The 13,481-nt window shown below is 39.1% G+C and overlaps 1 protein-coding gene across 1 annotated transcript in view; it reads left to right on the top strand.

The window, feature by feature from the left end:
* ctnna2 (catenin (cadherin-associated protein), alpha 2) overlaps positions 1–13,481 on the top strand; it is a 282,069-nt gene that overhangs the window by 212,767 nt on the left and 55,821 nt on the right. The window lies entirely within an intron of this gene.

Consider the following 13,481-nt stretch of genomic DNA (forward strand, 5'->3'; position numbering starts at 1 on the left):
CTACAGATTCCTTAAAGATTATGATCCAGTGGTTGTCTTTTTTTTGCTATGCAATATGCTATATGTCCCTACAGCTTATATATAGGAGTGGGTAGCATTGTTTCACTGCTTGAGGCCATAGGGACTGAGGGCCTCATGCACAGATCCATTTTTAATTCTTCTGGAATGGTTTGCTGCAAGTAGATGAGTTTGACTCCCACTGAACAAAGTCTGTTGCCAAAAAAATGAGAAAATGGGAGATAGAATCCTGCAGCAAGAGTCACAGCTCGTGTTGCTGCTACATGCTGGAGGCACTCTGACCTCAGTGTGCAAATAGGACAGCAGCATTCTACAGCAATACAGAGTCCTGCAGTTTTGCCCATTCAGTTTACATGTGTTTTTTGGACTGTGGTACTTTGGGTTCCTTTGACAGATGCTGTGGAAACATACAGTGCCTGGACTGTTACTAGGATCCATGTAGTGAATATACAGTATATACCACAGTGACTAAAGCTCATGTCACTTATTGCAGATGTCATGCAGAGTATCCATGATGCATGTACACAGTGGATCTCTTGTGATGTTGTCTGGTTAAGATCAAGTCCTTACTCATCCAGGAAATAGGTTCTAAGTATGCTTCTGTTAAAGTTTATACATGGACCCTGTCTTGTTTCCTTGAGGTTTTGGATTTTGAGTTTGCTTCTTAGTTATTCCCTCACAATTACTGTTTATAAGTGTGTTGCACTGTAGTGCCTCTTCAGTTAAGCTATGTGCTGTTCATGCGAAACATTATTTTGTTTTTATGTTCTGACATAACAATGACCATTAAATGCAATCTGAATCCAAATGTGATAGTGGGAGGAAAAGTCCTGTGATGAATTCCTCTGCCCTTTGGTGGTGGTTGCCGTTTGTTCCCATGGCTCATTCAAAGGAGCCTTTAGAAGCCTTTATGTGGGCCTCTCTTAACATACTGTCGCTTAAAAACACCACTGCTGCTTCCTTTGACGTCCGCCGAGAGAGTGAGTGATTTGTGTGCCCTTTTGGTCCGCCCCAGCTGTTTGCTGATGAGGGAGGATGTGACTGATGCTGCACTCAAAATTTGTCCTTTGCATTCAACAATATTGAAACTTTGTTCAGCCCAAGGACGTTTTGGACAGAGGCCTACTACTCTTCTCATGAAGCGAAAACAGGGGAGATGTTGCATTGTTTTTGCCCTTTACAGAATTTGGGTTATTTATATGTAAAGCATATGTGGCAACAGTGAGGTACACAGCAGTTGTTTATATGCTAAGGAGATAGAGTGTGAGCTCAGGTCTAGGCAGAAAATAGCTCATTGGCCGTGCAACAGCTTATCACAAGCTTGTGTGTTTGCAGTGTGTTGGCAGGCAGGAAGGCTAGTGCGGCTAATGGTGCGCAGTCGTACACTGAATCATTTCATTAATATAAAAAGGGAAAAGGAAAGTGATTTGTCTTTAATCAAATTCAGCATTGTGGGAAAATTCGATTAAAAACACAAAAAATAAATAACATTGGATGATCGTGACATGTGGTCATGGTGCATATTCCCTTTGCTTTACCTGGTGCTGTGTTCATCACAAGGTCTCCATCTGTGCTTTAGTAGCAGCAACTACAACAGTGTCACGAGAAAGACCACATAGAATTAAACTGAAAGAATGTTCTCTAAAAACATAGTTAAATGGATGTTTATTTACACACGTCCTACTTGAAGCATGACCGCATGGATTTCCTTGTTTAGAGATATTTACAGCGTTATTACTAATGCAGTTCATTCTTCAGGTTTTATCTGCCGGGCTTTTTTGTGTTTTTAATGCCTCCACACTGATGACAGCCGTGGCCTGAGGCATTGTGTGTTAAATTTGTCCATCCTCTCATCTGCCCATCAGTCCTTCTTATTCTCGTAAATGTGAAATCTCTGGAAAACCTTGAGGGCATGTCTTCTCTAATATGATACTAAGGTAGGTCCACTTGAACTCAAGGAGGGATATGAACTGGTGAAGGTACATGTGACCTCACAACAGGCATTTATGGCCATAACTCTGTTTTTTTGTATGCTAAAATTACATTTCTGATTGTTATTCAACATCTTATTTAAGAAGCAGAGATTGTGGCCATGTTTCCTACCATCTGACTGGTTGGTGGAGTTTTAAAACCACAAGAATATTCCAGTGTCAATGGGGGGGATATCAGGCTAATGCTAACACTTAGGAACATTCTCTTGGTTCCCTCTCGCCTTGGTTTCCTTCCCTTTCAAACCCCAAGAAGCCTCTTAGTAGGTGAAGCACGTTTCCAACCCAGCAAGCATTTTAATTCTGTCAGAGGTTACGCCTGGAAATACCTGTTGGTGCACGGGTCATAAGTCAATGAAGATCTATTGGAATAGACATGTTGCTGACCCTGTCCTTTCATAAGACACGGCTCTGAAGTGTTAAATAGGTTCACCTTACTGTAACTGGCAGCGTGGCACATGCATATGAATGTCAGCTTCATGAGATGATGAGGAGCTTTGTCAGTAATGTCCTATTAGAGATCTCCAGCTGTGATTTTAAAACTGTGGTTATCATTTATTTTTGGCCAAGTGATTAAATTGTGTAATCTGTGTGGTTGGACATGAACTGAGTTCGCATCCATTTCTTTTATTCTTTTGGGCAAACTTATTAAACAAGCTTCTAGAATCAGTGTCACCTCATATGACTTTTGTATTTAATAACCATGGATTCAGAAAGAAAACTTTGAAGAGACGAGAGCTGAAAACAAACGTTTCAGACAGAGGCTGAAAAGAGGAGCTGCAGCAATGGACACGATGAGGATAGGGATGTGTTACCAGAACATGAGAGCATGTAAACCTAAAGTATAAATATGTATCTACCCTACCCTCTAACATTCTTCATAGTTACTCTTCCCACACCACAATGGATATGTACATATCGTAATACCTATTGGCAAATGAAGAACTCAAGCACTAACTTCCTACGCTCCACCTCCCTAGAGCTTGTGCTCGGCTGTTACCCTTCTCTCAGGCTGAGAATGTTGTTCTTTACCGGCCCTTACTAGCAAGATAGGTAATACACTCAAGGCAATCCTTGTATACTCGGCAATATCATTGTCGTAGCTGTCATTATTATTACTCACGCCATCCAAGAGACAGCCATCATTAGTGCCACCATCACAATCCTCTAATATATATTGGACTAATTAACATCCTGATCAATGTCACTGCAGTCGTCTCCCCTGGTGTCAGGGAGGAGCTGTCTGGAGCCATTAGTCTGGAGTGTGGACATGATCAACAGTATCACAGTGGAAAGTCACCCTTCTGTATTTCTGCTTTATCTCCATTTGATTGTTGTTCCATTCGGCTCCACAGTGTTTAAGTCCCTCAATTTCTCAGCCGTTCTTCTCTGCTCACCTCGGTAAAGAGTGGCGTTTACCCCGAGGGCTCTCCTAATCATATCAGACTCATTACACCATCTTGACCAGCGACAGGAAACCAGTCATTATTAAACTGGGTATATCATTGGCTTAATGACATGGTTCAGTGAAATTTGATGCAATGATCTTGCTCTTGTCAGATGAATTTTTCTCTATGATTCCCATTTTTACATTTTTTTTCCATTAAATTATACAATATTAGAAATGCAGCTGCACACTCTTGTACTACACCCATAATGTCCATAATATGTGACTTATGACAATATTTATATTGCTGTTTAACTGAACTCCACACAGAAGTTGGATAGGTTCAGCTCACTGTATTTGTAGAGGCAAATTGGTAAGAAACTGTGCATTAAACGTATCAGAAAAGAGCATAGAGACAATGAAATAGTGCTCATTGTTCCTCTGGGTTTGAGAGGTAAAATTGTGTGTTTTTCTTGTATCACTGGTCTATTAACGAAGGATTGTACTAATTAATTCCCAAGACCAACTTTAATGAGAAGTTCCTAATCCTCACCCATCAGAAATAACTTCCTACTCTATATGTGCCCATTTGGACAGGTGCTTCTGTGTGGTAGTATAAATTAATCTAATGATAAAAGGAAAACTAGACACAGTTCCGTAAAGCTATTTGAATATATATTAAAATATTTGAAGCTCATTTATGTCCCATTATTTAAAGTATTGTCTCATTCAGCAGGGAACTATCACTGCAATTATCAGTATTTCAAGTCAAGCGGCCGATGAAAGAGAGGTTATTGTTTTTCAACAGACGAATGAGAGATTATTGTCTAAAACTGTATCCGAATTACTTGCCACCGCATTGTCATGAATACAATTTTAGACTTTTAATACAACTTTGAATAAAGGATTTAGTAGATGATGATCTTTTTTTATGTTTGCAAACTGCGAGTGTTCAAAATATATTGTTATTGCCAGGCCCAATCCATCAGGGTGGCAGATTGTTTTAAAACTGAAACTATGACATGAAAAAGACTAAAACATTAAAGTCCAGTCTTCTCAACATGTGCAGTGAATGTTTCATCACGTCCCACTTGATCATCGCCATGTGCTCTCATTGCTTAGGGAGGAGAGTATAAAGTCCCTTGACAAACACAAATGCATGCACACGGATGAATGAAGGTGATCATATGATCCTCACCAGTGTAATTCAACATTAACAAACTATACAAGACTGATAGTAGGTGAGGACTGGTCACAAGCACTGCATTTAATCATTTATATCTTTTGAGGTATACAGGAAAATCAGTAGGTAAACTTCCCATATCATTCTTCACTTTGCTCCTATGTGATTTAATGTAAATACAATGTGCATCGGAAAAGGAACTGAATACAAATCTAAAAGTCAAATTTTATGAAAAGAATCTTATTTGTCATCTATCATTCTCCTATTTACCACTATTCAGATGTATAATCGCCATCCCCGGTTTTTACCTCCGTGTATCTGCCTCTCTCCCTGTTGATGCAGCATCCTCAGCTCTCAGTACTGCCCACACTAATACGCGATAGTTAATTCAAACGCGAGATGAATATCCAAAGTTCCCATAGTTCCTTTTTTTTATTGCCACTGCAGTGATAATCTATACATGCCAGCAAAAAAGAACGTCGTGCTCCATCACGGTTCTACTGTCAAAATAAGGTTCTTTCCTGACCTTGACTCCATCATGGAGCCCGTCTCTTTACCAGCTGTGCTCTTATGAAGCACATTTATAAAGAGTATCTTTTTATTTCTAAGGGCCTTATCTCTGGATACGGTATTTTTCCAATGAATAGAACTCTGTCTTTACCCAGTGTGCAGTCTGTTACTTGCCTTCTCTCTTACTTGTTTTTCTTAATACCTTCATTAGTAATTCCATTTATTATTCACAAAAGATAACAACTTAATCCGCCAAGCTGTAAATGCAAAAATTTATTACAACAAATATAGTCATTTTCCATTTTCATCAATACAGTGTATCTGTGTTGATAGAGCTTCCTCCATACACACAGTCGCTACATTAAGTTGGGCTGCTCACTTTACCTTCATCACTTCATTAGCTTTTCTTACTTTGGATTTACAGCAGTGACCTTACTTTGGACATGAGCACAGTCAAGGGGAAAGACATACCTTCAGTGATTATGCATAATCAATAAAGAGTTGAATGTAACCGATACTGAATTGGCCTTCAGGGCTCAGCGACATGAGACAGACTGCAGCAGTAAATATTATTCTGGGGGCCACTGCATTAAGCGCTTTAGTGGACGGTTAACTGTGAAGTGGATGGAACAGATCTATTTGTGATGACCCGAACCTTTAAGCCAACATTAATCCTCTCTTTTCATACAAAGATATTAGCCTCAGAGGAAATCTGCCTTTGGAAGATGTAACCACAGAGGTTCACAGAACACCCAACCTAATCCACTGCAGGTATTCACCTTTCGGAGTTATTTTTAGATGAGCTGAAAGCCTTCTGGCAGAAAGAAAAGGATGCAGATATTTAAATGTCAGTACAACCCATTTCTGTCATTTGGATTCTTGCACCTACAAGTCTGTGCATCTAGCCTTCATAAAACGTCCAAGCCTCGGATTCTGTGCACTAAAATATTTGATTTGTTTTAGTTAAACCATATCAAGTGCTGTGGGGTGCAGCCATTGGTACATTGGGTGTTTCAAACCAAGGTCTTTTCTCATGGTCTGGTTTCTCTTTTAGCTGAAGGACACTCAACTGACATCTTCCCGGATTTTGTTTTATTTAAAGAACAGTTTTTTATGGTTTTAGAGGGCTCACAGGCTCTTCTGACAGCCCCTGTCTTTTTTCTTAAAAAGAAAAATCCTTTCCTTTTTGTGTTCACCTCCGAGTGTATCAAGTTGAAACTGGCCCTGTGTTTGAGCAAGAGATGCTTTTATCATCAGTGTTTTCACAAACAGGCCAGTCACAGTGGAGGAGAGTTAATACCATTGTTTACCATGAAGGATATGGAAGAGAAACTTGCATTACCACAACAAAGAGAGAAAATCCGTTTGATGGAAGCGCATTGTGTGAACAACCATATGAGCCAAGAAGGTGCTATAGGCTGTACATATATCTGTACACTCCTATATGTCCCTGTGGAATTACACCATAAAGCAGTGCTGCACTATCAAATAGCTGACATTAGAAGACTTTACCCTAACCCACCTGTAAGAACATATGTGTGATTATTTTCCCGATGCTTTTGCCATTGTTTCTCTCAGCGCTTTTCTGTACATCAAAGGAGTGTAGTGGGTACAGACTTCGCACATCGTAGGACACGTCGGAACAGAGAGTGAACAGTCATTTCAGAGCCCTTCCATTCAGAGACAGACCTGTGAAGAGGCAAAGCCCAGAGGAATGTGCAAAAGGAATTTCTAAGGTATGGAGTGTAAAATAAAAAAAGCTCAGTTGACTCCATCTTTATGAAATTGAACAAACATCTCAAGACGTATTGATTATTGAACCAAACCGGGCAAATTGGTTCTAGGTCAGAGACTGAGGTCGAGAGTAAACAATCCCTGATATCCTCAGAGAGCAGGTGTCATTAAACGGCCACCACCGAGCTCCAGTGTTGTGGCAGGAAGTTCACTAAAGTGCTTTTTAAATTTGAACTGTCATTTTTAATCAGCGTCCTTGCCCTAGATTGGTTTTATTTAACTGCTAATTAAACTGAAGAATTGACTCATTAGCTGATTTTGTATTGAGTCCTGTATCATCCGGGGCCTGCATCATTATGTTAGTTGAAGGAGAGTTTGGAGGAAGAAAGGTCAAAGGTCATTTGGTTAGTTGAAGAATCATAGTGACGCAATTTTAGATACATAGCGCATGTAACTACAAAAGCTTAGCCAAATAGTGGATATATGATAGGCAGTACCTTACAATGGGTTTATTTTATCAGGCAATTCACTACAGCATCAGTGTGTGATTTGCAAAGAAGTGAATGTTAGCATGCATCAAAAAAAGAGACGTAGAGGAAGTATTTAAGTATTTAAGGAAGTATTTGAGGAGCTTAATTAGCAACCCTAACACTACTGACATTCACACAGACATATTATTGACCGTTCTTGACGTTTTTGACTGCTGATTATACGATAAAGTGAGTTGACACCACTTAGTGATGATGATAAGTTATGGAACATTTTGTGTATTGTATTTTTTGATTAACAAACTGAGACTTAACATAACTCACGAAAGAACAGACAAAAACAACTGACAGAAAAAACAACATCAAAATCCCATTAAACAACTCCAAATCAGACCGATACATATATAATCACAACCATATAAACTGGCCCCACCAACCTAATTAGGTAACAAAGGAAAGATGAATGAATAAATGGATAAATAGATAAATGAATCAATAACAAGCAACTTCCTTTGCTTATTAGGTAGAGAAAGAAAATGAAACATATATTTCCGATAACATTTTAAAATTGAATATCATCATGAACACGCTGCTCGTCAGGTGACGGCAGATTTTTATTTATCCATATAAGACATATATACTGAATCAGTGTAAGACGGTGCAGGGGAAAAGGTAACGAGGGCAAAAGGATAAAGTCAAGGGTGCTGAAGATTTATCTGAGAAAACCTGCATGGACTGGCAATACTGTCATTAAGGTCATCATAACTTGATGAAACCTTGATGAACAGTAACCCGATCAATACTGCTACAGACCAATGAGTCCCACTGGGAAGCTCCCACTGCAAAGTAGCACCAACATAAGCTGTAATATAATCAACATTTTTTCTCCAGTGTGCATGTTGGTTGAGTAGTAAATAAAAGTATAAGTATCAAATTACACTTTGACAGGCGACGTCCTCCTCATATGTTTCTATAAGGTGATGTAAAGTTATTACATTTACAAATGATCCCACAGATTAGTCCTCCTGCAGTGTTGCTGGATGATACCACTTTGTTGTGGCATTTTCAAAGTTGTTTGATATAATACAGATATTAAACAGCATTCAAACTGTTATTTTATACGAGGAATGAACATAATACACATAGGGTTAATGTATGAATCATTTCTAGAATTTTGATTCGAATATTTAACACTGACATCTTTGGCAGCTTTTCCTCTTGGTGCCTTTGTTCATTTCCCTGTGACTCAGTCCACGTGTCTCAAAGGGGAATTGGTCATCAGCCCTTAACTGAAGAATTACATCTGTGCCCTAGGATGCAATCAGCCAATCTTTTAACCATGAGCTGACATTTATATTCTTTGTGTAACATCCCCACTATCCCGAAAAGGGAGATAAACGAATGGAAATTATAGCAGCATCAAGCATGTATTCACAAAAGGCTGGCCCTAACCCTTGCTGGCAGGCTTAGGGGAGTCAACTCAAGGGTCCATTATCTCTCGCAGACTGCATGAATTGGTTTGCAGTGTTTGTGTGACACATTTCACCAAACCTTGCCCAAGCAAATTGCCATGAAGATAAGCTTAGCTCTGAGACAAAAACAGCATCAGCATTCCCGCTAGCAGCCGGGATAGCTTCTGTAAAGGTGCTTCATGACAAGAAGCAGCAGAATTCCTGTTTTGCAGATATGACACTAAGTGGATTACACAAGATTAAATGTGACAAAAGAGAACGCAAAAGAGGAATAAGACTTGACATAACAGCATGCTTCCATGATTTGAATAAATAGATTTCCTATGGTAATATGATATAGAGCCCAGCATAAATCCCTAATTATGTCATGTGCCCATGAGGGCTTAGTCATATCACTTTAAATGTATCATAATGCCTCTTTACCCCTGATTCATGTATCATTTTCATTTTTCCAGCACATGAACAATACAGAGTTCCAAAGTGTCTAATGTAGAAACCACATGATCATTTGTTATGAGATGATAAATATTTGGAAGTTTGTGTTCTGAGGACAAAATCATTTCTGAAAATCCACTTAGGAGATTATTGCTTGATGTCCTTGAATTTATGAAATGCTGTTGAGCAATTCATATGTTACATTTGAATCATAGTGTTTGACCTTTACTGTGCATTAATCAATGAGGAAAGCCCTGCAAACAGTAACTTACAACTGAGCAATGTGGTCACTGTGTTGGAATAACATGGAAAACACATCTGAGGGTGAATTTACATTTTTAGAGATCACTACATTGGAGTGTAATTGTTTTCAAGTTTTCAAATCACTCACATATGAACCTCCATTGATTGCATATTATTTAAACAGCATATACTTATTATATGTGCTATCTTTTAGCATGTCATCAGTTAGGGACCTTACTCTTCACTTTCTTTGTATCGCCTCTAATCTCTATATATGAAATGTAAGAATGATGAAAAGCCCTGAGTGTCTTTCCTCCCTCATATGAATCACTTCCCATTTTCTCCTCTCTTACACTGTAGCAGGAAATACTAGCTTTCAAATAAGCGTCAGTGTGAAGCCAATGGTGTTATAACCCACCAGGCCAAGGGGGTCGAGAGGTCGTCCTCTAACCAGCAGGTCGGTGGTTCGATCCCAAGTGTCCTTGGGCAAGATACTGAACCCTGAAATGCCACTCATAGAAAAAGTGCTGCCCATAGATGTACTGTGTGAATGTGTGGGTGAATGGGTGAATGGCAATGACCTGTACTATAAAGCCCTTTGAGTGGTCATCAAGATTAGAAAAAAGTGTATGTAAATACAGACCATTTAAATCCTCCTCCTCTTGCATGCTATGAACCTTCAGTTAATGTCTGTTACTTTTTATTCATGGTGAAGAGTATTCTATATAGTACTCTATACAGTCAGGTCAATTTATTTATATAGCACATTTAAAACAACACAAGCTGACCAAAGTGCTTTACACACACACACACACACACACACACACACACACACACACACACACACACACACACACACACACACACAACCACACCCACACACAACCACACACACAAATATACAGGATGTTGGACCATTTAACTACAGTCAAATGCCAAAGAGAAGAGGTGGAACTTGAGCTGTGTTTTCAATGTCTCATTGGGGGGGGCAGTTCTGATGTTCCACATACTGGGGCCTGCGTCTGAGAAGGCGCGGTCGCCCCTGAGTTTCAGAAGTGCAGACAGGTAGGAGGGAGCCAGTCCATTAAGAGCTTTACAAATAAAAAATACAATTTTAAAATGAACTCTGAAACTGACAGAGAGCCAGTGGTGGGAGGCGAGTACAGGCGTGTACATGTACTCTCGAAAGCTAGTCAGCAACCTTGCAGCAGCATTTTGCACATACTGCAGGCGTGACAGGGAAGACCTATCACACCTATTATATCTGTGTGGAATCAAATCCATCATCCGCAGGTAGCCAAATGTCTAAAGAAAATAATGATGACATTTGAGTGGATTTTTTTATAGTGATTGCTGAGGAATTAAGGAGATTGATGTGAAGTGGTAGTGGTGGTACAGTAAAAAGAAAATGTATACGCAGTTGGGGACTAACTGTGTACAAAATAGATTTTACAAACCGGAATAAATCATCTTTATAAAATATGGATATATTTGGTCTATTTATATTCAATGGTTCAGCGAACAATCTGCAAAACCGCCGAACGCATGTATATCTGCATGCACGCAACATGTCGTAATTTTCTATTTTTCTCTTCTCTTTTCAACACTTCGCTAGCCGTCTTTTGTTTATTAATCTAAAATGTATCATCCATTGGGCTACTGTAATGGATGGTGAGGAGAGCTCATAGAACTCTGGAAGCTTATTTCAAAGTGAAAATTGACTCTTTGTGCCCACTGATGGATATTTTTAAAGAGATCTTAAACTCAATGCTGAGAAGGCCCAGCCCAAAAATAGATAAATGAAAGCGCTGGCTGACGGAAGAAAATGTTCCGCAAAAGTGGAAATCATTTAGTGCACCATACCAAATATGTCTCAATTTCCAATACCAACTTTCCCCAAAAAACAAATAAAAGTACTTCAGAAGAAATTTCAAATGATTTCCGTTTTTAAATTGGAGGGTTCCTCCGTGAGAGGGCTGCCCAAATCCATACTATTACTTTTCTAGATTTGACCACGAGTGTTGCAGTGACTCTCTGAAAGCTTAGCTTGATTGGAGATATTGACCGCTCTTCCAGTTCCTCACTCAACCTCTTCTCCATCAGCATTGTTAATACACCAAACCAGGGGTGTAACTCTTTTCCTGTGGCTCATCAATTCAACGACCTCTTTTATAAAAGGCTAAATTAAACCACGTCCTGCAGCCATTTTAGCTCACCGACAGCAGGTTAATGGCTCATCAAGAGTCTGTTCTGTCTCCTGAAACTGATTCTCTCATTCTCATGCCTGCTCAACCTTACACGGCTCTATTGATTACATTGTGCTCTGAGTGTGCATGCTCGGATTTTTGTACTTTTTGTACTTTTCCTGTTATCAGAAAAAAATCTGCTCTAGCATTTAAATTAACCTGTTTGCCAGCTGACAGACTCCCGTACATGGTTTTAGTGTGTCAGAGACAAATGGAGCAAAAGGGGGGGGGGGGGCTTAGACAAGGGAGAACAACAAACAATGGAATCAGTTTTCTGTCTCCATCATCACTGAACACCAGCAGTGGCAGTGGGAGGTATGGGATTATCAGAGGCTGGTGCAGCAGTAATGAATGATGTCTCCCGGAAGACACAGGCTGGGCCGACTGAAGAGAAGAACAGAATGATTCCTGCACCCTGCCAGCCACAAGCCACAAGCCACAAGCACTACTCTGTGCTGTTACATTACTGAAGAAGGTTTAAGTGGGTTAAAATTCATATATTATGAGAAAACTAAAGACTAATTTGAGGGGATGAATATTTCTCTGATGTCTTTAAATAGCACCCCACTTAAAATTAGATGCTGTGAACTGTGAATTCGAAATTCTTATACCAGTAAAAACAAAATTGTTGATCCTACCATTTGTCTCAAAACAGACCCTTTATGAGCATTGGTATATCATGTCTACATTTTTCTGATATGATTTTAGAAAGAGCTGAATGCTCATTTAATTGTTCAGCTGTTTATTTTCAGACAGTTTGTAAATTCCAGTAATTTCATGATAACTATCTTATAAAAAGAAAAACATAAAAAAACACTTCTAAGTGTTTGATGAAGCTTCATTTCTCAAATTTGAATCATTGGATAAATAGATTTTTACTCAAATTAACTCGCAACATTGCAACCTTGTTCTCATGAATTGTTAAAGTATCAGTCTCAATATGTTTTCAAAGGGAATCTTTGTCTTAACAGCCCAGTTGTCAAATCACTGTTTTGAAGTTATTGTTCAATGTTTTCCTGTTTCCAATATTCAAAATGTAGCTACGACTTATCATCAGATTTATCATTCATCATTCATTCACACCCTTTCACTCATTGTTGGACTGATCTCAGCTGTTTGGGCATATGAGCAGCCATCAGGGGCATTATTCAGAATTACATATTACACATATGAAATATATATTTGTTCTTTACCACTTTTTTTACATCACAACTGACCTTTTGCAAACACAACTAAAACACTCTCACACAAATCACCCAAAAAAGTTCTACTTTCACATACACAATGAAAAGCTCCCATAATAAGTTGCGAGGCATTGTACTTCCGCGAAAATTTTTTTGCACATAAAAGTTTCAAATCCTCTTTTATATGACTGTGAATGGGCAAGAGGATTTCAAATAGGTCGAGACCCACCGTCATGTCGCCCATTGGTTGTGCAGTTTAGAAGCCTTGAGTCTGGTCTTTTGACCTTTGTGTTTTTTAACCACATGTGACCATAATTGGATGAGAGGGTGGAGCTGGGGAGGAGTCCTGTGTCCTTTGATGTGCCTGAAAAAAACAAAATGGCCTCGATATTTTTTGCAATGTTTCACTGTACACATTTTACTCCTCTTGTACAGATTCAAACCTAAAACACTCATTTTCCATTCACTGATCTGTAGATCAAGCATACAAATCTCTGGTTAATTTCTGTTGTGATGGCTACTAGTGTACAAAGAGGAAGAAGGACTGCAAATACAATGTGGAAAACTTGTTGTTTGGGATTTTATCATTTACT

Source organism: Hippoglossus stenolepis, chromosome 2 (assembly GCF_022539355.2).
Source record: "Hippoglossus stenolepis isolate QCI-W04-F060 chromosome 2, HSTE1.2, whole genome shotgun sequence".
Classification (NCBI taxonomy): Eukaryota; Metazoa; Chordata; class Actinopteri; order Pleuronectiformes; family Pleuronectidae; genus Hippoglossus; species Hippoglossus stenolepis.